Source organism: Sus scrofa, chromosome 14 (assembly GCF_000003025.6).
Source record: "Sus scrofa isolate TJ Tabasco breed Duroc chromosome 14, Sscrofa11.1, whole genome shotgun sequence".
Taxonomy (NCBI): Eukaryota; Metazoa; Chordata; class Mammalia; order Artiodactyla; family Suidae; genus Sus; species Sus scrofa.
In genome coordinates this window covers 15,770,508-15,796,826 of record NC_010456.5, presented here as the reverse complement: position 1 = coordinate 15,796,826, position 26,319 = coordinate 15,770,508, and the positions used below count along the sequence as shown (strand labels likewise).

Sequence of the window (26,319 nt, the reverse complement as noted above, 5' to 3'; positions counted from 1 at the left end):
TGAGGTGCTTAATGGTAAAAAGATGATAGAAAAAGGCCTCTAACATTGCAGGGAATCATAGTTTTGTAGATTAAACAGATATGTAGACAATGATACGTTTCAACACTTGTCAAATGATAAGGAACAGATTTATTGTTCAATTTTATCGTCCTCATCAGGGAACGGACCAGAGCTGTCAGTTCAATGTTATTCTCAGCACCTAGCCTGATGCCTGGCACAGAATAGGGGTAGACAACATGTTTTTTAAAATTAATTACTGAATCATGGCTGGAACAATAGTATTCTAATAGTGGCACATTCAAGCTTCAACAGAGATAGCTAGGATCTATTTTCTTCTGCATAAAGAGATCAGAGAAGGTTTCACAAAAAGGACAGTATCTGAGCTGAGACTTAAAGAATCAGTAGAAGTTGAGGAAAACATGTAAATTGGCTACTGCGGTGACAAAGGATAAATACAGGAACTGTCAGGAAACAGACTTGGCACGGACTTTTTTCTGTAAGTCAGCGTTTCTGAATGTGTGTTCTGAGGACACTGGCCCTGCCTGTTGTTCAGAGAAAGTAGATTTCCGTGGGCAGTTGGTGGGCTGGTAGATGTTTAACAAGGAGTTTTCTTGGAAAAATGAAAAGTCCTGATTCACAGCATTTTGTTGGGAAGAAATGCAGGCCACTGCATAGTATTTCCACTATACAGATATAACAGACATAAGAACAGACGTAACTTCAAGGCAGTAATGTATAGTCCCAGTAGGGGAGGAAAAACAGTTTCTGCTCCACCTTCTGAGCTTTATGGCACAAATTAACAAGAGGAAAACAAACAGACGTTTATAAACATGGATGCCTCAAGATTGCATGGGGAATTCTCAGGGAAAAATGAATCACTCCTCAAAATGGCTTAGAATTCAGATTTAAATGCCAGCTTAATAGGGGGAGGGGAGGAGGGATATAGGCCTCTTTGGGGAGAGGAAACCGTTTTTAGGAAGGCTGCAATGGGCCCCTGGAGAAGAAGATGGGAGCTATGATAGTTTGTGACAAAGTTTCTCTCGGTAGGGTGTTGACGTCTAGTGTCTCTTGTGAGAAAAGCCAGCCCTCCTTGGTTGATGAAAGTCCCAGGAAGGGAGATCTATGACAACTGAGCTCCTTTTGGAGACTCTGTCTTTTAGAAAACAGGAGTTCAAAAAAAAAGAAAACAGGAGTTCAGAAAAGCTTCTCCCTGCATTTGCTGTTGAAAAATTTCAAGTGCCTATCGTTCAAAATAATCAACACACCAAAGTGGTATATTTTGAAATACGTATTCCCCCAGAATTCATACAATAATTAGAAATTGATGAGTTTTGTGTATTTATTACCTTAGTTTTTAATATGTCTTTACTTATAAGTTTATATACTTTAATTTTTATTTTTATCTATTTTTATTTTATTTTATTTTTTGCTTTTTTTTAGGGCCACGCCGTTGGCATATGGAGGTTCAGGCTAGGGGTCCAGTGGAAACTGCAGCCACTGGCTTACACCCAGCCACAGCAAAGCAGGATCTGAGCTGCATCTGCAACCTATGCCACAGCTCATGGCAATGCTGGTAATGAACCACTAAGTGTCCATGAGGATTAGTGTCCATGAGGATTCTGGTTCGATTCCTTGCCTCCCTCCATGAGTTAAGGATCCTGCATTTCTGTGGCTGTGGTGTAGGCCTGCAGCTGTGATTCAGCTCCTAGTCTGGGAACTTTCATATACTTCAGGTGCGGCCCTAAAAAGCCAACAAAACAAAAACCAACCAAACAACCTCCCCCACATTATCTGTCTTAGTTGACAGTCTGGACAATAAATAACCTTATTTTTTGTGTAGCAGAGCAGGAGTGACCTGGCATACTGTATCTTGGTGACATGTCGACTCATTGTCCAGTTGCTTTAGTCTATTACTGGAAAGAGTGATAAAATTTACTGTTTTCTATTTTCTTTCCCCCCACTTTCCTAATTCTTTATAAAAGTAATATATGCCCATTGGAATGCCTACTACAAATCATATTCTACCTTTTCAAATTTCTGCTTGATCCACACTTCTTTCAAGAATTTTTTTTGGTTTATTTTCAAATAATTGTCTACTTGTTGCAGTTATACGCATTAATTTTTTATTTCAGCATTTTCTACCTCCTACCTTTATAATTTCTACGTCTTTTTTTGTGTGTGTGTCTTTTCTGGAGTGGCACCCGAAGCATATGGAGGTTTCCAGGCCAGGGGTCTAATTGGAGCTGTAGCTGCTGGCCTACACCATAGCTCACTCCTTCCTAGTCCAATTCGTTAACCACTGAGCCACGACAGGAACTCCTTATAATTTCTACTTTTGTCCAGCAATGTATATTTTTCCCCCCTAGGATACCATTTCTTTTGGATGATTCATGATTTCTCGCCTTTGCTACTAGATCACAATCTCACAGAGAGGACTCTATGCCTTACATGTCTGTATACTTTTAATAATGCTTGGTACAGAATTGTGTCAAGAGTGTTTCCCCATAAAAAAAGTATTTCTGGGACTTCCCATTGTGGCTCAGTTGAAATGAATCCAACTAGTATCCATGAGGATGAAGTTTCAATTCCTGGCTTTGTTCAGTGGGTCAAGGATCCAGCATTGCTATGAGCTGTGGTGGAGGTTGAAGACATGGCTGGAATCCCCTGTTGCTGTGACTGTGGCGTAGGCTGGCGTCTGTGGCTCCAATTTGACCCCTAGCCTGGGAACTTCCATATGCTGCAGGTGCAGCCCTAAAAAGTAAAACAAACAAAGCAAAACAAACAAACTGTATTTCTAACCTAAGAAGCAAGTGATTATAGAGCAGAGGTAACAGACACCTTCAGAATGCTCAAGTTTTGTTTCCAGCTTATACAAGCTGGTTAGCCAGAGCTGGAAGCCAATACAAAGGAAGACTTTAGCAGCACCTGGAAAATAATTCTGAATCTATGTAATGGTTAGCTGGAGCAGAGGGCTGGCTGTTAGCCCCTTATTTGTCATCTGAACCTACCACTCTCTGGAAGTGTGCCAGAAGAACAAAGAACCTTTACTCTCCTATTTACTCCTATTTACTCCTTAATCTCTTCCTCCTTCTCCTCTTTCTCCTCATTCCCCCTCCTTCTCCCCCACCCTCTCTTTTCCTCCTCCTTTTTTCCCCCTTCTTCCTCTCCCACTTCGTCTCTTATGACCCTTTTTCTTTTTCTCTTCACTAATTTCAGGGGTACACCGTAGTTTTGCAATTCCAATCATGCTCTAGGAATTACAGAAATAAAGCCATCAACTTTAAATTGTAAAGTGGGGAGTTTCCATCATGGCTCAGCAGTTAACGAACCTGACTAGCATCCATGAGGATGAAGGTTTGATCCCTGGCCTCACTCATTGGGTTAAGATCTGGCATTGCTATGAGTTTGGGGTAGGTTGCAGGCACAGCCCAGATCCCATGTTGCTCTGGCTTTGGAGTAGGCCAGTGACTACAGCTCTGATTGGACCCCTAGCCTGGGAACCTCCATTAGCCGAGGGTGTGGCCCTAAAAAGACAACAAAAAAAATTGTAAAGCGGAAAGACGAAAAATAAAATCTAATTATTATCAAATCTTTTGTTTTGGCCACTGTTTTTCTTACCATCAGATTTTTATTTCCCTAGAAATTTGAGAAACCTGACAGGTAGTTCTGTAGCTCCTGGTCTTACCTAAACTCTTAGAAGAGCAGACAATCTTCTGTAATGCTCTTGTGATTAATAATGCTGGGTAGAGAAATAATCCAGCCTGTTTATGCTAGTGTGCTTTCATGATGAATTATGTCTATTATTTGTAGACTGTATCTAAGAATTTTTATCTCAATATTGTATTATAAAATTAGAATATTTGAGGGGGTTGGTAGATGTAAATGATTACATTTAGAATGGATAAGCTGACCTACTGTACAGCACAGGGACCTATGTCCAATCTCTTGGTTGGAACATGATGGAAAATAGTATGGATAAAAGAATATATATATGGGAATTCCTGTCATGGTGCAGCGGAGGCAAATCCGACTAGGAACCAAGAGGTTTCGGATTTGATCCCTGGCCTCATTCAGTGGGTTAAGGATCCCAAGTTGCCATGAGCTGCAGTGTAGGCTGCCATGACCTGTGGCTTGGATCTGGCATTGCTGCGGCTGTGGTGTAGGCCAGCAGCTGCAGCTCCGATTGGACCCCTAGCCTGGGAACCTCCATGTGCCACGGGTGTGGCCCTAAAATGACAAAAAGACAGAAAAAAAAAAGAAGAAGGATATGTATGTAAGACTGGGTCAACTTTGTTGTACAGCAGAAATTGAAGGAACGTTTTATTTTATTTTGTTTTTTTTAGGGCCATACCTACAGCATATGGAAGTTCCCAGGCTAGGGGTCAAATCAGAGCTGCAGCTGTGAGCCTACGCCCCAGCCACAGCAACGCTGGATCCTTAACCCACTGAGCGAGGTCGGGGATAAACCCGTGTCCTAATGGATACTAGTCGGATTTGCGATTGTTGATCCACTATGGGGACTTCCTGGAGGAACATTTAAAATAACTGTAATTTAAAAATTGTTTATAAAATACTTACATGCATTTAAAACAGTGTGTGTAAAATATTTAAAGGCACAAGGACATGCCATGATATAATGTTAAGTGAATAAAATATTGTACAAAGAAAAAAATTAGGATATTTTATTATTAAATAAATTTATGGGAGTTCCCATCATGTGCAGCAGAAACAAATATGACTAGGAACCAGGAGGTTGTGGGTTCAATCCCTGCCCTTGCTCGGTGGGTTAAGGATCCAGCGTTGCCGTGAGCTGTGGTGTATGTCGCAGACGCCGCTCAGATCCGGCATTGCTGTGGCTCTGGTGTAGGTCAGCAGCTACAGCTCTGATTAGACCCCTAGCCTGGGAACCTCGATGTGCTGCAGGTGTGGCCTTGAAAAGAAAATAAAAAATTATGTATTATTTTAGCTCAAGAGGAAATCAGAGAAACCATGTTGTTTAACTGCATTACAATATTATAAGAAAAATTTAAAGGCACATTACTGGCTTGCTGAAGGTAAGAGGTGGAAAGTAGTTATCATCTCTCCTTAGAGCCATGACACTTTTCTGTAATATCTTTTAGCGGTTTGGTATTGTTTTGTCTTTTTTTTAGGGCTGCAGTCATGGCATGTGGAGGTTCCCAGGCTAGGGGTCCAATCAGAGCTGTAGCTGCCGGCCTACACCACAGCCACAGCAATGCCAGATCCTTAACCCACTGAACGAGGCCAGGGATCAGACCTGCAACCTCATGGTTCCTTCTCGGGCTTGTTAGCCACTGAGCCACCACAGGAACTCCCATTTAGTGTTTTTGAGGATTGTTCATTCCTTAGTCCCTAAAGGATTCCTGTGATTTTTATTTATTTATTTCTCTTTGCTTGACTTTTGAATCCCATTCCTTTACCTCCTTTTGTTTTCGAACATGTGTCCTTGAAGGGGGAAAAATCTTCCTTGGCCATGAATGGCTTCCTGGAGGATGAGAGGTGGTTAAATGGAGCTCAGGAATTACTGGGGAAGCACAGAAAGCCGGTGTGGTCTACAGAGAGACAAGACTCCTCAGGAACTAAGTTCAAGTTTGATGTCTTCTGCAGGTTCTGTGACCTTTGCTCCAGCTCTCTTAGTCTTGGGCTGCCTCCTCTGTGGGAGGAAAGCCTTTTAACATTCTCTTTCACACAAAGGACTAAAGAATGCATTGCTATTGCTAGAGAATTTGCTGTTTAAAATGTGCTTGGGCTGTGGGATGGAAATCCTGTGAAATTGGATTGTTATGATCATTATACAACTACAGATGTGATAAATTCATTTGAGTAATAATAAAAAAAAGAAAAAAGAGAAAAAAAAGAAAAGACATAAGGCAAAAATAAAAGGCAGAAAAAAAACAGTTTTGATACAACAAAAAGATATAAAAATTAAAAAAAAAAAAGTGGCACCTTGACATTCCATCCTACCTCTCTCTGTTCCTAAAAATGGAAGACTGGTCAAAAATGAGCACTTGAATTGCCTTTGTTCTTTCAAAATCCAAGATATTTCATTGCATGCCTGACTCTTAGTAAAAAATGCTGAGGACCTTTCAAAAGGCATTTTTATCTGAAGGCAATCTGTTAATACAGGAGGCCCAGGTAAACGTTTCAGATTAGAAAAGAAAGGAAGTCAACAAAGCTTCCCATTGATGATTTAAATGTTTTCAATGGGTTTAGGTGCAGAAGACATTTTAGAAATTTGAGGAATGTGAGAATTATTTAGACTAACCTCTAGGGGAAATAGTGAAGAAAATAATTGCTATCTACTTCAACCCTGGCTGAAGTTAGTTAGCATATTCTTCGCATGAGTACATCAGCAGTAGTGGGTATGAGGATGATGAGAAAAGTAGGTTTAATTCAAGACAGAGGATTATCATTGCTGGTATAACGAAGTGCTAGAGGAACAAAGGATGTTCCATTGATTTTTGGACATCTCTGAAATGACTTACCATGAAGGCTAGGCTGGGACAATAAAAATGGGGCTGAGACAGAAAAAGACTGGGAGGAGTTCCCCGTCCTGGTGCAGTGGTTGGCGAATCCGACTAGGAACCATGAGATTGCAGGTTCGATCCCTGCCCTTGCTCAGTGGGTTAAGGATCTGGCATTGCCATGAGCTGTGGTGTAGGTCGCAGATGCGGTTCGGATCCTGCGTTGCTGTGGCTCTGGTGTAGGCTGGTGGCTACGGCTCCAATTAGACTCCTAGCCTGGGAATCTCCATATGCCGCAGGAGCGGCTGAAGAAACGGCAAAAAGACAAAAAAGAAAAAGACTGGGAAAGGAAAATTAAAATGGTATTGGTATTGCTAAGAGTGATCTCTAAGATGGAGCTGGGAGGCCTTTAAAGAAGTGCAACCTACGCACATCTCAGCCTGGATGGACTCTGTACTCTTGGCCGCTAACTGTCCTGATAACTTCATCCAGAACATCTGCCAGAAATTCAAGGTACTTATTGGATGCTTACTCTAAAATATCTTGTGATAGCTTATCAACTTTGACCCTAAAATGACTTGTGATTCCTTAAGGACGAATATTTCCTGACTCACATCAGAGTCAATCACCATTCTCACCAGGCAACTTTTAATAACCTCATGGCCTTTTGTCTTTATAAGCCCCTGACTTTTTCTCTTCCCAGGAACACTCTCAGAGTTACTCTGAATCTGTGTCTCCCGAACTGGAATTCTTTAGATTCTGAATAAACTCTTTTCTTATTTGCCACCTCCTGAATTATTTTTTGGTGGATAAGACAGAAGAAGAGCTTAGTGGGGGTTCTCTGAGGTGTAGTACCTTCTCTCTGTGGTCTTGTGCTGTCATTTAATGGATGTTCCAACCATGGAATCTTATTTTTTAATTAGAAATTAAATTCTTTACTTAATTTTTTCTTTTGGCCACACAAAAATATTCGATCTCGCTTAAAACCTTCAAGAAAGACAGCCAGTTTCAGTAAATAGTACCCCTCTCTCCAGAGAAAGTCTTTATTATAAATGTAAATTGCAAAGGCATTTCTCTTAAAAGCTGAGCTCAAGTTTGTCTTTAATGTCCTCAATAGAGAAGCCTACCAGTTGTTCAATCCCTATTCAGCCTCCTCTTTATCAAGATTAATTATGTGATTAAGCCACGGCATGTTTTTAACCTTTTCCTAACAATCTATTAGGTTGAACATAGGAAACTGCCATCTTTGTAGGTCATGGATGGTTATGTTTTCACTTTCATATGTTCAACTTATTATTTCAAATTTCATTTCTCTAATTTTGAAAAATATTAGACCTAGAGTCTGGTTTTTAGTGAGTGAAGAATTACAGTGTGTACATGCCAAGAACTATTTCAAATATTAAACTTTCAATAATGGTACAATAATGAACCTATTGACTTTAAAAAGATGTAGCACCACTAATTTCTTAAGATGAAGAAAATATAGTGCCTCCTCAGATTCTTTCAGTCATGCTTAATCATTATCTATTCCCTATCTTTCCCTTATATCATTTTTTTCCCCTCTCTTTCTCTCCTTGGTTCTCTTATGTAACTTTTTTTTTTTTTTTTTTGTCTTTTGTCTTTTTAGGGCCACTCCCTCAGCATATGGAGGTTCTCAGGCTAGGGGTCTAATCATTGGAGCTGCAGCTGCCTGCCTACACCACAGCTATAGCAACACAGGATCCAAGCCGAGTCTTCCACAAACACCACAGCTCACAGCAACACCAGATCCTTAACCACTGAGTAAGGCCAGGGATCAAACCCAAATCCTCATGGATGCTAGTCGGGTTCGTTAATCACTGCGCCATGACAGAAACTCCTCTTACGTAACTTTTATTCCATTTTATTTCTTCTACATCAACTTCAATTTAATACTTGAAGTGCCAAATCAGCTTGCAAATTTTATGAAAATGTGATGTATTTCATTATCCCAATAGATAAAAAAATTGTACAACCTCAAAGCCAGGCCCCCATCTCTTGTTGCCTCCTCTAACATTGACATGACAAGGACTCTCTGTTTCCAGGTTTGTGAATTGACAAGATGCTTAAATGAAGAGTTGACTTCCCCAGGCAATGATGGACTAGAAGGACCACAGCTGGTACAGTTCTGTAAGTCAACATCCACAGCGTGGCATGGGTGAGTTTGATGTTCAGAGTGTTGGAAGGCTGAAATCAAGGTGTAGACTGGGCTGAGTTGGCATTTGGACTCTTCTGGCAGAAAAAATCCACCTTCTAAGTTCATTCTACTTGTCGGCAGAACTCAGTTCCCGTGGTTATAGGACTGAGGTCCCTGATTCCAAGCTGGGTACTAGTAAGGGACGGCTCTGTGCATTTACAAGATGCCTCCATTCCTTGACATATGGCTCATTCATCTTCAAGCCAGAAATGAAGGTTTGGAATCTTAGTCCCGCAGAAAATCTCTGACTTCTTCTCCGACAAACTTCTTTTTGTATATACAAGTTATAGTGGAAATTGTGAACCTGCTGAAAGCTCTATAATACATTCCCAGAGTTCCCGTCGTGGTGCAGTGGAAGTGAATCCAACTAGGAACTATGAGGTTGCAGGTTTGATCCCTGGCCTTGCTCAGTGGGTTAAGGATCTGGCATTGCTGTGGCTGTGGTGTAGGCCGGCAGCTACAGCTGTGATTGGACCCCTAGCCTGGGAATCTCCATATGCCATGAGTGCAGCCCTAAAAAAGACAAAAAGTCCAAAAAAAAAAAAAAATACATTCCAAAGTCCAGAGAAAGTCATTTAATATTCTATATGCCTCTGATTACTCTGTTACTGTATAAAGTTGTAGTTTACATGCAGCTATTCCAATGTAATGATGCCAAAGGAAATAAGAAAGAATCATTTAACTTGGTGTCTTTGTAAAAAAAAAATAGATAGTTCTGTAGTTTGTGCATTAACCTTTGGATGGCTAACTTCAAATTCTTTGAAAAATAATGACCATCTTTTCCTTTTTTTGTTATATAACGTAACATTCTTATGTCTGTCTAGTAAGTTCTAGATGCATTATAGAGGAAATATGCCTTTTTTATACACTCTCATCTATTTTGACTTTGTACTCATGACTCATTCTTTCAGGCATTATTTATGCCAATTATGTCAAAGAGCACTTGAGTTTCTTTTTGCTTATTTTCTCTCCAGTGTTGGTTAATGAATATGCAATTATCTCTCCCCATTTCTGCTGTTTTTCTTAACCTGTTTTTTCAGAACAAATTTTTTTCATTGAGTAAAAATGCCAGGGTGAGTTAAGCAGGTATTACCGGTAACCTTGTGAGTGCTTAATTAACATAGAGTTTCCCCGTCCACAACAAAGATGTTAGTTGAAAGCATCAATTATAAAATTAGTAGAGTTTAACAATTTAACATTTTATATTACTTGATTTTGCATGGATTGATAAAACAAGATATGATGATATAACTTTTGCTTTCATTTTGGAAAAGGGATGAATTTCTATTTTTAATTTAGAATATCCCATCATTAGATGCCTTTAAGAATTTAGTTTGTATAACTGATATTTGTCACTTTGATTTGCCGTGCATACAATCCAATCATATAGATATTGTACAAACATCTCCAAGACTTGGCAAGAAAGCATGGCTTTCCATATGCAATGTGTCAGCCAAGTCCTGAATTTGCATTGTTTGGTGATATTCTGTCCTCTTTTTTTTTTTTTTTTTTTTTTTTTTTTTGTCTTTTGTCTTTTTTGTTGTTGTTGTTGTTGTTGCTATTTCTTGGGCCGCTCCTGCGGCATATGGAGATTCCCAGGCTAGGGGCAGATTCGGAGCTGTAGCCACCGGCCTACGCCAGAGCCACAGCAACGCGGGATCCGAGCCGCGTCTGCAACCTACACCACAGCTCACGGCAACGCCGGATCGTTAACCCACTGAGCAGGGGCAGGGACCAAACCCGCAACCTCATGGTTCCTAGTCGGATTCGTTAACCACTGCGCCACGACGGGAACTCCATATTCTGTCCTCTTGAGACAACTCTGACTAAAATGAAATGCTTTCTGGTGAACAAGTTTCCAAGCTTCGGGAATCTATGCACTGAAACAGTAATTCAAAGGACTTGGCATTAGAGAAATGATTGTAAAATATCAAAACAAGGTACTAATTTTTTTTTTTTTTTTTTTTAAGCAGCCACAAAAATGGCAGTATCTGTGAAGTGAACTTTTGGTTTATCCTACCTGCCAAGTGTAAAAGGTTGACCTCTTGGAAAATGGAAGCATGTATAGGCTAAACGAATTTTTAAATATCCTTTGTTCTATAATTTCACTGACCCAGCATTGGAGAGGGTTTTCTCTTCCAGGTGAAAGCTGTTTTTGGGTTGTGTCTTCCTTTTTCATTGCTAGGCAACAGATCTCCCATGGCCCTTCCTGGATTTCCATTCTTCAGCACCACTACCTGGATGTTTGTCACAGTCTCAGGGATGGGGGAATGTGTGTGTGGTATGGGTGTGTGTGAGGAGGTAGGTAAAAGTTCCAGAAGCAATCTTGCTTTGCAAAATGTATGTAGTTATATTAGGCTAAATATCTCTGAAACGTGTGACGATTTCTGTTTCCCAAGAATCAAATTGATGTGATGCCACTGATTTTCTTAGGAAACAGTTATATCCCCATTGCTCAAATTTTACATCATCATTCCCTGGAAAAACTGTGCTTTCATTTTCTGGTTGAGAAATGGAGAACTACACCGTTTCACTCAATTAAGTCAGATAACAACTGGAGAAGAGGAGATGTCTGACCCCAGCAGGGAATGGGGTAACCAGAGGTGGAGCAGATGGAGAGCTAAAATGACTTTCCAGCTTGGCTGAGTTAGGTTTCGACAGACCTTTTATTACTTTGAAATGCAAATTCCCAGAATGCCAGACACACCCAATGCAAGTACAAAAACAAAATCGAAAGCCAACCACAGTTGAGTTTATTGCACGTCATTTTGATTGGTCTTGTTGCCTCCCCACTGCTTCTCACCCCCAACTAACTTGGATGATCAAAAGCTGTCTTTGTTTAATGAGGACAACACATGTATTAAGAGAGTAATTCACACAAGGGGCTTTCCCATGTAGATAGATACTCAACTGACCAGAGCCTCCCTCCTCTTTTTGCTAATGGCTTTGAACACCACTAGGTTTTATTGATGTGGGCTTTATTTATTTATTTTTTTTTTTTGCTGATGGTACAGCTGACCTTTACCAGGGAAGGTAATAGAGACAAATCCTTATATCCAGCCCTTGTTGCTGTTGGGCTTATTTCCTCTTCTCACACAAGATTAAGAGGTAGGCTTACTTGAGATTCTTCGTTCTGGCAAGCCTTGTTGCTGAACTTGGCAGGAGCACTGAAATATCTTTATTAGAAGCCATGAATCAAGTTCCATCAGAGAATTCACAACCTTCCAAATCTGGCTGCCTTCTTTTGTTAAACTTCACAGAAAGGTGGGGCTTAAAATAAAGTTTATTTTCGGGTGCAGAGATCCAATGAGAACAGTAAATCTTGTTCTATAGCATATGTGGGAAGTCATCATTTCAACTAAAACACATCAACCTGTGATTTAAAACTTTGTCTACAGAAGTTCTGAATATAATCCAGAGAATTTTGCTTATGAAAAGAGTTGGGCTGTGAAGGACCTCTGATGGATTTTGAAAAGCGCCACTATTTTCCTTGAGCCTGATGAAAATCCATTGGCTTTGGTTCTTAAAAGATGCACGTTGGAATAGCTATAATGGGAAATTCTGTTAGTACTTCCTTAGAGCAAATGTTTAAAATTGCTTTCTCAAAATTGCTTCCAAGTTCTAGAAATCTAGCCTGAGGGAGCCCAAAATCTCGGAGATCTGCAAGACTGAACCTGCCACTCAGGCATGGGCCCAGCTCTCAAGGGAAGCTACAGACAATGAGGGGATTTAAAAAATATTGGCAAGAGAAGTTAAGCTTGTGTCTAGGTGCTTTTAAAACTGAATCTTGTTTTCATAGCATGAGCTGAAGTCACAAAGTTCCTTACAAAGTGAATGGTGACCTGAGACAAATGTGCAGAATGGGCCACAGAGAATCTCAAAAGCTTCTTTGATCCTAGAAATGGTAGTGTGGGGAGGCGGGGGAAGAAGCCAGTCTCTTGACCAAGGTGAAAGGGGAAAAGATGGACTCAGTCCACGGAGATCAGGCAAGGTAAGAGAGCATCTTCAAAGATGGTTTTTGTGTGTACCATCACCTTGAATGAGCGATGACCCCATTCATCGACTAGACTGCAATCCTGGATCAACTCAGAGAATCACAGAATTGTCCAGATACATAGGGTGGAATGGCATTTTTAGAAGACTGTTAGGTACAAATTACTATGTATATAACAGTGGTGGACATGCATGCTTTATATCACTTGTTGCTTTGTACAAAGTAAAACTCCTCCGATTGTTTATGAAAATGTTGGTGAGTTGGAGGCATTAGCCTTATATTAAAAAAATGCAGTGTTTTTAAGATTGGATGTGATTATTTCATAGAAGACAATTTTATGTTTGAATAGAGAAGGAAAGGCACTGGTTATTTTAGCTCCTATTACTGAGTCCTTGATACTTTGATCCCTGAGCTGTGGATTTAGTGGGCTAAATGATTCATGTTTACTATGTCCCTTTAAGTCTCAGATGTCCCAAGAATGCATTTTTTTTCAGTTGTGTAATAGCAGCTGACCAAAAACACTGAAATAGGTTGAATCTTGCTACGTCCAGTGTCTGTCTATTGCTCTTAATTGTTCAGAATGCTACGCCAGGGTGTGACCCTGTTGCTTAGATTAGTGGGTAGATTAGGAAATGGAACACCTTAGCTAAGAATGAGTGCACTTAACATGCCACCTGGCACATCTCACAGCCACTGTGTGCTGTAAACACTCCTTGTTTGTTAAGTCTTACAGTACAAATTTGACCCAATGGCTGAGGAAACAACACACCATTGTTTCCCCCATCCATTAAGAACGTTTGGCTTGGAAGCTTATCTTTCCCTTCCTATACATCTAAACCCTCTGTCAAAAATTAAATGGGTTTGGAGCAAATTCTCCAAGATCTGGGAGGTGTTTGATGAAACTCTGGGTGTTTTGTTTTGTTTTTTTTTTAGGTAATGGCCATGCCTTTTCTCTCTGGTACAGACTGCCTGTCACAGAAATTCCCATAAATTAAACTTCTTTCTATGAGGGGGAGGAATGAGGAAAGGAACACTTCTGTTTTCATTTCTTCCATAGCATAATGCATATTTGCTTTATATCATGAGAGGGTGACAGGTTTGGACTCTGCTTCCAGATGTCCAGATGGTTTAATAAAACACGAATAATAACACCTGACGTATTTTCTTTTTTCTGATCCAGAAAGAAATAGCTTTGTATCAAGCCAACTTGTAAGTTATAAGTTGAAGGAAACTGTTATGTAAATAAAGAAGACTGATAAAAGAGAAGAAAACAGGACAGGTAAAGGCACTCTGCCCAGGAGAAAAAAAAAAAGGCGTACAATAAAAATGACTTTTTTTAAACAAAGACTGAAATGTTTATATGATTTAGCACAGTCTGAATTACATGTAGCTCTAGCCTCTGAGGTCATCTCAAATCCAATATATTTGCAAATAGCTCGTGTCCTTAGAGTCTTTGCTCTACAAGTCAATAAAACTGTGTTGAAAGTTTAAAGTAAATGAAAAAAGAAACAGTGTTAATAAGCAAGTTAAGACTCTGATGGCTTACCTCAGGCAGACATTCATCAACTTCCAGACACATACTATTTGGAGCAAGCTTAATTTATAAATGTAAAACTCCATAACCCCTAAAAATTAAAACTTTCCTTTTCAATATGAAGTTAGTATTTTTAAAGCCTCTTGACTACATCTTTTAACAAAAAGCTTGTATGTGTAGTTGAGAGAGACTTGCTCTTTTCTTCACAATAGCCACTTTAAATAAGAAAGACTGAAAGAGGCCTTAGTTAAAGATTTTGCAATTCCATCTTGGCTATATAAACAATTTAAAAATGATGAAGGAGTGGTGGCCTAGCAGGTTGAAGATCTGGCATTGTTACCACTGTGGCTCAGGCCACTGATGTAGTGTGGGTTCAGTCCCTGGCCTGGGAGCTTCTGCATGTTATGGGTGCCGGCCAAAAATAATCAAAAATTTTTAAAAATGAAAATAACAAACTAGTGTTTTCAGAGAAAAAAAATGGAATGGAAAATATTAAATATGCAGATTTTCAAAAACTCAAAGTGCAGTATCATACAGTACACATATTTAAAACTGAATTTTTTTTTTTTTGTCTTTTTGCCTTTTCTTGGGCCACTCCCGTGGCATACGGAGGTTCCTAGGCTAGGGGTTGATTCGGAGCTGTAGCCACCGTCCTATGCCAGAGCCACAGTAACACGGGATCCCAGCCGTGTCTGCAACCCACACCACAGTTCACAGCAACGCCGGATCCTTAACCCACTGAGCAAGGCCAGGGATTGAACCTGCAACCTCGTGGTTCCTAGTTGGATTCGTTAACCACTGAGCCACGATGGGAACTCCTAAAACTGAAATACTGAAAGGAAATCCATTTAACCTTTGAAAAAAAAATGCTGTTTCCTTTTATAATCATCTTCTTCATGCAGTAATTTCAACATGTTTATTATATTATCACTGGGCATTCTTAATGCTTGACAATTTGATATATGGAGATTTCTTTCACATTTTTATTGAATATATACAAATGTAACATGTGTGTACATATTCACCTAATTGTTTAACATTAATATTTTGAAAATATTCTGAATATTCTGATAATTCAATTGAAAAGTTTGTGAATGAGTTTTACAAACATTCATACATATGTATTTAGATTCAGGACCAGCCAGGCTATTCAAATAATTTCAGCTTTGAGTAAATATGCTAGGATGACCAAAGCAATTCTGCTGACATTTCCTAATCATTTTTTTGAAAGGGTGGATTGGGAGTAAAGGGCTGTGCAGGCTGCACTGGGGCCCTGACAGGTGCTGCTGAGCCCAATATTGGAGCTGTTGGGATAATGTCTAAGAAAGAAATACATGATACAAATTAAAAAATAAGAAAAAATAAAATTACTTGAGCACTCACTAAACTCATACATATATAATTATAGGTAATATATTATGTATAATATATTGCGTATTGTATGTGATATATTACAAATATACATAACTTCTCTTTAAGACTTGCAGGAATCTAAAAAGAAAGTTTCTAATAGAAAGCTACTATTAATTTTATTACCCCAATTTTCTATATTAAAAAAATATAGAAAATATTGGCTCAGTGGTCAACAAAACTGACTAGCATCCGTGAGGATTCGGGTTTGATCCTCGGCCTCAATCAGTAGGTTAAGGATCTGGCATTGCCATGAGCTGTGGTGTAGGTCACGGATGCGGCTCAGATCCCACCTTGCTGTGGCTGTGGAGTAGGCAGGCAACTGTAGCTCTGATTCAACCCCTAGCCTGGGAACATCCACATGCCGCAAGTGTGGCCCTGAAAAGCAAAAAAAAAAAAAAAAAAATTTGAGGTGGAAAGATGTTAGTTACTTACAGTAAGTGGCAATCCTTTTATTCATTGCTACCCAGACCTGGCTTTATGGCCTGAACCGTGCTAAGATCCTCCTGTTTATCTTTGTAGGAAGAAATGTGCTAAGACTTATTTGGCAGCCCTGAGGCCACATAGGCAAGTGAGAATTCAGTTGAAATCTTTGGACCTGAAGTTAGAGCCCAAAGCAATGGCTCAGACAGTGTTTTCTATAGATAATAATTATGCAGGGAAAATCAAGGACCTGATCTTAAAAATCAAAAAAGCTCTATCACAAAGGAACAGAGCTCATACCCAGAGGGAAGGTGACCTTAAATGCCTTCGGAATCTGTCATTAAGGTGGGTACCTTACAAAGAGGCCAATATATAACCTAGTGGAATGAACTGCAGACTGTAGACACACAGGTGGGAGGCTGAGGTTCTAGCCTTAGCTCTCCCAGTGAGTCAAATGGCTGTAAGTATGTCATGGGAACATTGGGTAATCTATTAAGAGTACAAACAAAAACAACATGCTCAAATGCTTTCAAAGAAAGACATTCTAAACTCAAGATATTATCATTATTGTTATTAGAATAAGAAAACAAAACCCATTGCTATAGTCCTAAAATATTTTCTCTGGAGCTTATTTTTTTAATTTTTAAATTATATTTGATTTACAGTGTTCTGTCAATTTATAAAGTGACCCAGCTATACAGACACAGACACACACACATTCTTTTTCTTATATTATCTTCCATCATGTTCTATCACAAGTGATTGAATATGGTTCCCTGTGCTATTCAGCAGGACCTCATTGCTTTCACAGAAAGACATTCTAAACTCAAGATATTATCATTATTATTATTAGAATAAGAAAATAAAACCCATTGCTATGGTTCTAAAACATTTCCTCTGGAGCTTATTTTTCCCAGCATTTAATGAATATTTTGGTCCATTTCCTTGCAAATGTGTGAGAAAAGCAGAGGACGAGGTAGAAGGAGTTGGGTGCATGGGTGATCCAAGAGCAGCAAGGTAGGAAAATGTAGGAGTTTGTCTCTCTTTTGTTGCTCCAACATTTCATATTCAATATCAAAATCTTGCCCTTGAGCTACATTTATTATTTATAATTTTTTTTTTTTTAGATTTAGAAGTTGGTCTACTGATGTTTGGGTAGGTAGAAAGGTAAGACTAATAGATTCTTTTAAAAATATAAATATATATGCAGTATTTTTTTCCATATAGATTCTCGTGACTTCTGTAGTTTTATTGTTTTTTTTTTTTTTTTCTTCCTCTTGGAAATATGCCAGCATACTGAAGGTTAAAAGTCACACTGAGGAATTTACTTCTTAAAGATTTTAGCAAATGTCATATTCTGAGGCTGTCATTTACACAATCAAAGCTTCTATCTTTGAAGTAGACATTTACAGGGGGGAAATAAACAATAAGTTCCTATGTTTGCCTTATGCCATTATTTCAAGTTCTTGCTCATAAGTAGTTCATGTATTTTCTAGAAGTTGGATTCAGATTCTTCAGCCATAAGATTAAAGCATAATTGTCAATTAGTCATAGGGCCCACCATGAGAATGATGTGCAAATAGACTTTCTGAATTTTAATTTTTTAGCATCACACTTATAATTTTCTTTTTAGAGATTTATAGACACATTTAAATAGATCTTTCTACTGAGTCTAGGATTCTCTGCTACATTCTATTTGATATAGTAACTCCAAGGTTCCCTTCTGGATTGCATTACTCACGTCTAGGGTGGGAGAGGGAGTGTAGGATGGGTAGTAATGAGGAAAATTAAGACTTTATAGATCCTGTGGTTTGATAAACATTGATATTCTACCAGGCATAGTCTGCTTCTGCCAGAACCCTTGTGGAGGAGGACAGGCTGTTGGCAAATGAGCTGATATGAAACCTAAAAGCCTAAACAGTGTAATTTTAAATATTTCCTGATTAAACAAAATAAAAGTAAAAGGTCAGAATCTCAAAAATAGGAGGATATGACACTAATCTACTGGTAAAGTGGTACCATGGTTTGAATGAGGCTTGAACAGTATTCTTTCTTTTTTTTTTTTTTTTTTTTTTCCTGAAATCAGACTATAAACCAGATATATTGAACTGGAGTTTTCCCTTCCAAATATTGTACATGGCATTATTTTTTCTTAGTATTGTAATTTTATACACCAGACAGTTTGTTAATCTTATCCTTTTTATAAAATATTAGCTCAATACCAAGTGATCAGGTTGTAGTTTTATATCTTAATATGATACCTCTGCCCTTGCTTAGAAAGAAATCAAGACATATTTTTAAGGTCTTTTTTCTACAGAAAATATTTTTCCCAAACGGATTTTTATGGGCATTCTTCTTTCAAGCTCCTCCATAAATATTTGGAAACCTCTCTTCAGTCAAATAACCTTTCATTTGATATGTTAGAAAAAAGGCAGGTAAAGATGTAGTGGATAGATAACAGGATGGGAGGAAAAAGAAGGACCTCTTTTTTCTTGGAAAAGCAAAGTTTATTAAATAAGAGCTGAACCAGCTTCAGTTACGTCTGGATGCAATTCTGGTAGTTAATCATTGCTTTTTTTTCCCGTGAGACAAGTTGAAGTTTTTCAGAAAGCTGGTTCGTTTCCAGTTTGGATGGAAAGTGCGGCAGAGGGATCAGGCAAATATCTTGTAAGGACAGATTGCCAAGAAAATCATTGACTGACAGGATCTGGTGAAGCGAAGGGATGGGGAACGGGAGTAGAAAGGCACATCTTACGGTTTAAAATATGGCAGCTGTTCAGTTTGTTTGGAGCAGGTTTCTGGCTGGAACCCTCTTCCAAGACATGATTTCTTATGACTTTGCCAATTTTTGGTGTCAGGGTTCATGCTCATATGGAGTCCTAAGTCATCCAAATATTAGGATATAATTTATTTATTAACATTTTTATATAGACTGGTTCTGGAGAAAATTAAAGTAGGTGAGGTTGGATTTTTGTGTAATTTCTGTCACTTCACAATTCTTTCTTTACCTCTACCTTATGATCTGGTCTCCACGGAGACCCTCCTTCCTGGGTAGCACGGTCAAGAACTCTGTCTTCCATGCCTGTCTGTTTCTCCACCTAATAACATTCCTATTCTCTTTCCTGAGGGTAATTTCTCTGCTGAATCTAATCTGATAAAGTAATGCCTGCTGAGTTGTTAAGTAATAAATAATTGCTCCTACTTTGCCCATCTAAGATTATAATTTTGAATAATAAGATCTATCAAAACTTTATCTTGTAAGCATGACTAATGTTGGATTTTTTATATAATAGAGCAGCTGGTTAGAGAGAACATTTTAGATTAAGCAACTTCCCAATGGCTCACTCCCCTTTCTGGGCATATTTTTCTTTTCTTTTTTTTGTCTTTTTGCCATTTCTTGGGCCACTCCTGCGGCGGTATATGGAGGTTCCCAGGCTAGGGGTTGAGTCGGAGCTGTAGCCACCAGCCTACGCCAGAGCCACAGCAACTCGGGATCTGAGCAGCATCTGCAACCTACACCACAGCTCACAGCAACACCGGATCGTTAACCCACTGAGCAAGGGCAGGGACCGAACCCGCAACCTCATGGTTCCTAGTTGGATTCGTTAACCACTGAGCCACGACGGGAACTCCCGGGCATATTTTTCCAACAAGACTTTCAAAGTTGGCATCAGACATTTATAAAAAGTGCATGACTTGGAATCCCATCGTGGCACAGTGGAAACGAACCTGACTAGGGACCATGGGGTTGCGGGTTCAATCCCTGGCCTCGCTCAGTGGGTTGAGGATCAGTGTTGCCATGGGCTGTGATGTGGGTCACAGACACTGCTTGGATCCTGCATTACTGTGGTGTAGGCCAGTGGCTATAGCTCTGATTTGACCCCAGCCTAGGACCCTCCATATGCCATGGGTGTGGCCCTAAAAAGCAAAAAAAAAAAAAAAGTACATGACTTGATGACCACATATGTACACTATCAAAGGAATGCTTAGTCCTGATAAACTAAGTTTTGTGGGTTTTTTTCCATCTAATTTTCTTGAATCTATGAAATGCTGCAGTAAATGAAAATAAACTGTTGTGACTAATTTAACCTGCACTGTATTCTAGTATTCACTCCCTGGAAAAGTCCATCTTCCCAGATGCTTTACATGTTAGTTGGCATGTTGTTGGTTGTAAATAACAAGACCTCCAACACAAACTGGCATAAATAATTGGCTCATGGATCCAAAAAAATCCAGGAATGTTTTAAGGCAGTCTCCCAGTTTTCTGTGACTCCCTTGGCTGTGCCCTCCTTGGAATTCTGGCTTTACCCTCAGGCTGGCTCCTACCATATTCTCCAAATAGCTACCAGTCAGTAGCAATGAGGGCAACATGTTACTTGATCCACATCCAAGGGGAGAGATACTGTCACTTTCTATAACTATTTAATTAAGTCTTGAGACTTACTTTGATTGGGCCAACCACTGTGGCCAGGAAGAAACCAAATGCTGATCCGGGCTTGGGTGAAAACCTCTATTGAATCGATCTTTGTGTTAAATGGAGGAAAATAATTCAGCTTGGAGCTAGGATTGGAGTCAGTCCATTCAAACCTCACTGGGGGAGGGGCATTTCCAAAGGCGAATCTGAATGCAATTTGCAAAAGTGGAATAAATTCTAAGTATGGAATCAAATATTATTCACCAAGTTCCTTTATATGGAATGCAGTCTTCCAGCTTTTTGAAAACCACACAGGAAAACAGAGGTGTAGAGTTCATTGTCTGCCAAACAGGAAAACTGTACGTGACTCGCATCTAGTACAGCAAAGAAAGTTCTTTCTACTCTAGTGACCAAATCTTTGCTCCTTTCTTAGAACTGGATCTACTTACTTAATGTGAGAGATTCTAAGTACCACGTGGTTAAATGGCACTGCCAGCCCTCAGCCCTGTGGGGAAATTCTGAGATGCCACATAGAATTAATTTAAGACGAAAAGATGGTAGCCAGTCAAAGTTTTGAATTGCTCATGGTTTGGTGTAAGGTTTATGTGTCCATCCTGAGACGGAAGACAGGGCATGTGTGAATCTTCTATTTATAAAAAGAGAATTCTGAGGAGAGAACCAATTCACTGGTTCGAGAGGCATCTAGGAATTGATTTCCTTTATCCTCATCTCTCTTCTTGAGTCTATTGCTACTGTCTTATAAAAATCAATCGTTAGAAATTTTAATTTAATGTCTTTACAATAGCTTTTTTCTTTATTACAGTGAAAAGGTAGAAGAAAATCTATCTTTAACATCTTCCTTTCAGACCATCATGTTCAAATATTTATGTCAGTCCTGGTGGCAGAAAGCAGCAACAAGTATTTTTCTGCCTGGTGTTGACATGTGGGCCTAGAACAGCCATACTCCAGTCCCCAACTTTATTGATGCCAGAGCCCCTACAGCTGAAAATACCTCTTTACCAGAAGTTCCTTGGTGGCACAGCGGGTTAAGGACCCAGTGTTTCTGCTGTGGTGAGTTCGATCCCTGACCCCAGACCTTCCATATGCCCGGGTGCAACCAAAACTAACTAAATAAATAAAATTCCCTCTCTACCTTCCTTTAGTGCCTAGAATTCTTATCTGTAGGATTGTTCATTATTTGCTTTTATTTTAATTTTTTAATTTTTTGCCTTTTCTAGGGCTGCTCCTTCGGCATATGGAGGTTTCCAGGCTAGGGGTTGAATCGGAGCTGTAGCTGTAGGCCTACGTCACAGCCATAGCAACTCAGGATCCGAGCCTAGTCTTTGACCTGCACCACAGCTCATGGCATTACTGGATCCTTAACCCACTGAGCGAGGCCAGGAATCATACCTGCAACCTCACGGTTCCTAGCCAGATTCATTTCTGCTGTGCCACGACGGGGACTCCTTAGAATTCTTAATACAGCTTACATATTAAAACATACTGTTCATTTGCAAATTTAATCATGTGTCAAGCTTAGAATGTGAAATGGTTGGTTGGCTCTTTTTTTTTTTTTTTTTTTTTTTAGGGCTGCACTTGAGACATATAGAAGTTCCCAGGCTAGGGGTTGAATCAGAGCTACAGCCAGCAGCCTACATTGACAACCACAGCAATGCTGGATCCAAGCCATGTCTATAACCTACACCACAGCTCACAGCAGTGCCGGATCCTTAACCCACTGAGCAAGGCCAGGGATCGAACCCACATCCTCATGGATACTAGTTGGGTTCATTACCACTGAGCCACAATGGGAACTCCAGCCCTTGCTTTTTTTGGCCCTGCCTGTGTGTCTTTTTTCACTGTCCTGTCCAGGGGATCAACTGGAATACTTATAAGAGTTTTAGAAATAGAAACTAAGAAATGGAAGTTAATATCTTTCAAGACACCAGAAATGTAGATTTAAAGGTGGGAGCGTGGGAGAAATTAGTCGCCATGGTTTCTACTCTGTGGATAGGACAAGCCAAGATGTAGTCACTAGTGTGGTATTTGAGTCAAACAAAATATTAGCTAAAGAAATGTTTGAAACTTGCTGTCAGTGAAAGGAAGGGTATCAGTCTGTGTGTCTACTGCCCCAGGCCTTTCATCCTGGCCCCAAATCACACAGGTCAGAAGTGACTTTAACACACTGAGGTGACAATACCAGTTCTTTGATTAGCAAAATAGTCTCCTTGAAGAAGCTTAAAGGTAAATACAGACACAGTTAAATACATCAAATTAATACCTTGGTATTCAGATAAGAGCCATATGTTCATATTTAGTAATAAATCATGTATAGTTTTACTATATATATATCAATTACTTATTGATGTTATGCTGATTGTTTTCATATGTCACCTTGGTTCAGCTAAGGTGCCCAACTGTTTGGTCAGACACCAGTCTAGGTGTGGGTGAAGGTATATTTTAGATGTGATTAGCATTTAAATCGGTAGATTTTGAGTAAAGCAGATTACCCTCCATAAAGTGGATGGGCCTCAGTTAAAGGCCTTTAAAAGAGAAAGGACTGAGGTCTCGTAAGAGGAAAGGGTCTTCCCAACCCCCCTGCCCACAACCTGCGCCTGCAAGATTGCCTTTGGACTTGAGGCTGCAATGTGAACTCTTCCGGAAACTACTGGCCTGTCAGTCTGCTCTGCAGATTTTGGACTAGCCAGCTTCCTCCCTCTTTCTGTGTACCCCTACACACAAACACACACACATACACACCATAGCCTATTGGTTCTGTTTTTCTAATACATAGTTATAATACATGACTCAAAAACTTAGTGGCTTAAAAAGTCACAAATATTTATTATCTCCCAGTTTCTGTATATCAGGAATCCAGGTACAGTCCTGTTGAACACTTTTGCTTTAGTATCTTCAAGTCTGCCACCAAGGTGTTAACTGGGCCTGCTGTCTCATTTGGAGGCTCAACTTGGTGATGGGGCGGGGGTGGGGGGATCTGCTTCTAAGTTTATTCACCTGATGTTGGCAAGATTCAGTTTTTTCGTAGTTTGTGGACCTGAGTGCCTAAATTCCTCATTGGCTGTTATGTGAAGGCCTCCCTTGGTTCTCTGCCACGTGGATCTTCCATGGGAAACTCACGACATGGCAGCTGGCAACCCTAGAACAAGCAATCCAAAGAGGAAGAGAGGTCACCAAAGACAGAGGTCAGTGTCTTCATAACTTAATTTTGGAAATAACAGAGCATCACTTCTCATGCATTCTCTCCACTGGAAGTCCCTCCGTACTAGCCCTCCAAGGGGAGGGTGTTACACAAGAAGGTGAATCCTAGGAGGAGAGGGCCATGGGCCATCCTGGAGGTTGCCTGCCATATTTAGCTTGTTGGAGAATCAGACAGTTGAGCTTCTTTTTCTTTTTTTTATTCTAATTTAAAATTATAATTAAAGAATTGATTTGGAGAGTTCCCATTGTGGCTTAGCAGGTTACTAACCTGACTAGTATCCATGAGGATGCGGGGTTCGTTTCCAGGCCTCAATCAGTTGGTTAAGGATCTGGTGCCTCAATCAGCTGGTTAAGGATCTGGTGCGGCCGTGAACTGTGGTGTAGGTTGCAGACATGGCTGGGATATCCTGTTGCTATGGCTGTTGTGTAGACCGGCGGCTAAGTTTGACCCCTAGCCTGGGAACTTCCATATGCCAAGTATGCATCCCTTAAAGAAAAAAAAGAATTGATTTGAACTTGTGGTTTATTTATGCTACAAAAAAGGATAGGCTTTTTTTCTAAGGTTGCACTGAGGGGCTTGAGGAAACTTCCATTTCATCATATTTATGAATTTAATATATGGGGTTTACTAGCGTAGTTTAAATACTTGAGAAAGTACCTGGGAAAATTTCACCTGTAAGGCCAGGTCAGATCAGGCAACAAATACTTGAATCTTAAGAATGCGGTCTAAAATGTTAAAGACAATTCAATGAACCACTTTGTAAGAAGACTGGTTAGTGAGTTCTGCAACTTGATTTACTCAAACGGGGTTCAAAGACCAATTTGAAAGTGACTGCTAAACTTCACTAGATGTATAAATACAAGTATATGAGATAAATAAAATAAAACCAAGGGCCTAAGGGAAACCAAATTCTAGAATTTTTTTTTACTTTAATTAATTGAACATCTATCTAAGAGAATCCCAGAGGTTACAACGTGTCCTTACTTTGAAATGAAAAATGAATACCCTCAGAGAAAATAAGACCTGACATTGACAACAGCAAGTCTTCAGAGAGGCAAAGAGGGAGAAGATTCAAACGGATGAGAAGGGGACAGGCTGATATATTGGGAGATCCCAATCCCCAGTGTTCCTGCCAGCAGCTGCCTTCCCGCCCTTGAGTTCTGTAAGGCACCTTGAGTCCATGCACTTTTTCTCTTGCAACCAAGAGCCTGAACTCATGTCATTGCCTAGAATCTCTTCTGCAGAAATGCATCTTGTGAAAGGCACACTAAAGACACCACCTTTCCTGGAACAGTAACTACAACGGTCCGCAAAGCTCTCCACCACAGGAATGGTAAGACACAGAATTTCATTCCTGACCGGTCCTCATTTTTTTCCCCCCAAATCCATCAATTTATTTATTAAAATTAAGTAGATGTAATATTTGAGCCCTGCCTCATTTGGCTATGGAGGAAATAAATAATAAATTTCAAAATGTGTTGAAAAAAATGATTCTGGTCCAAAGTTGCTGATGTTACAGTTGCACTTCAGTGATCCCCAGGTCAGTTTATTTTCTAGTATTGGGATAATGCTGGCATTCTTTTATAAGGTTCTTACAAGGCTTGGACTGAAGTGCTTGGCACAGTGTCTGGAACAGAGTGAGCCCTCAGTAAATATCATCGATGATGCTGAGGATGCTTTTTTAAACTTTGTGGTTTTTTAAACTTTGAGCTGTCCTCCTTGTCACCCCTCATTTCCTGTGTGGCACTGCTGATTCTGATTTCCAGCTGTGTTCCTGTCTGAGTTTACCTCTTCATCTCCATGGTTACCGCACGTGCTCAGGTCGCTATCATCTTTCCTATGGAATTTTGTGATTTTTTTCCCACTCAGTTACCCAGGCTTTCAGGTCAGCTTTTATCTCTTCCAATCTGAATCTACCCCAGCAGCATCTTCTCAGACATAAATACATCCGTATCACTTCCTCTTAACATCTGTGAAAGGTGCCCTATTGCCAACACAAATGACACACATGATGCCTCCTACCAGCTTTCAGCCCTACATTTTATGCGGAATTCATAAGGAACTGGTTATAGTTTGCTGAACCAATTATGCACTTTCCCTCTCCCTGGAACACCTTACTCCAGTTTTGTAAAAAGCTGTCAAGGCTGGCCTCCAGTGTCTCCTTTTTATAAAGTCTCTCCTTCCCTGACCCACTCAAGCACAGTGTCCATTATAATTCTCCCATCCTCCTTGTACATAAGTCTTAGTCTTTGTAACATGGAACTCTAACTTTTTCCTCCACATGTTCTTTCCCCTAAATATGACTGTGAGCTCTGTGAAGGCAGATGTTTCTAGGATTTCTAGGTTTCTAGGGTTGTGCTTGAAACAAAGTTATTCAATAAATGCATGTGAATGGAAGGTAGATCTATTAATAGTCTTGGAATTTACAATATTAAGTGTAGTGTAAATTTATTAAAAAAAATTTTTTTTTTCTCTTCACTGCACTTGCCACATATGGAGGTTCTCGGGCCAGGGATTGAATCTGAGCTGCAGCTCTGACCTACCTACGCTGCAGCTGTGACCTACCTATGCTGCAGCTGTGGCAGTGCTGCTTCCTTTAACCACTGCATCAGGCTGGGGATTGAATC

At 39.8% G+C, this 26,319-nt stretch overlaps 1 protein-coding gene across 1 annotated transcript in view; it reads right to left on the bottom strand.

Annotated features, from left to right (window-relative positions):
- The window catches only part of HPGD (hydroxyprostaglandin dehydrogenase 15-(NAD)), a 55,274-nt gene continuing 52,247 nt past the window's right edge, over positions 23,293-26,319 (bottom strand). Inside the window, exon 7 of the transcript XR_002338278.1 lies at positions 23,293-23,629. The gene's annotated coding sequence lies outside the window, so the exon portion shown is untranslated. The remainder of the gene's footprint in view (positions 23,630-26,319) is intronic.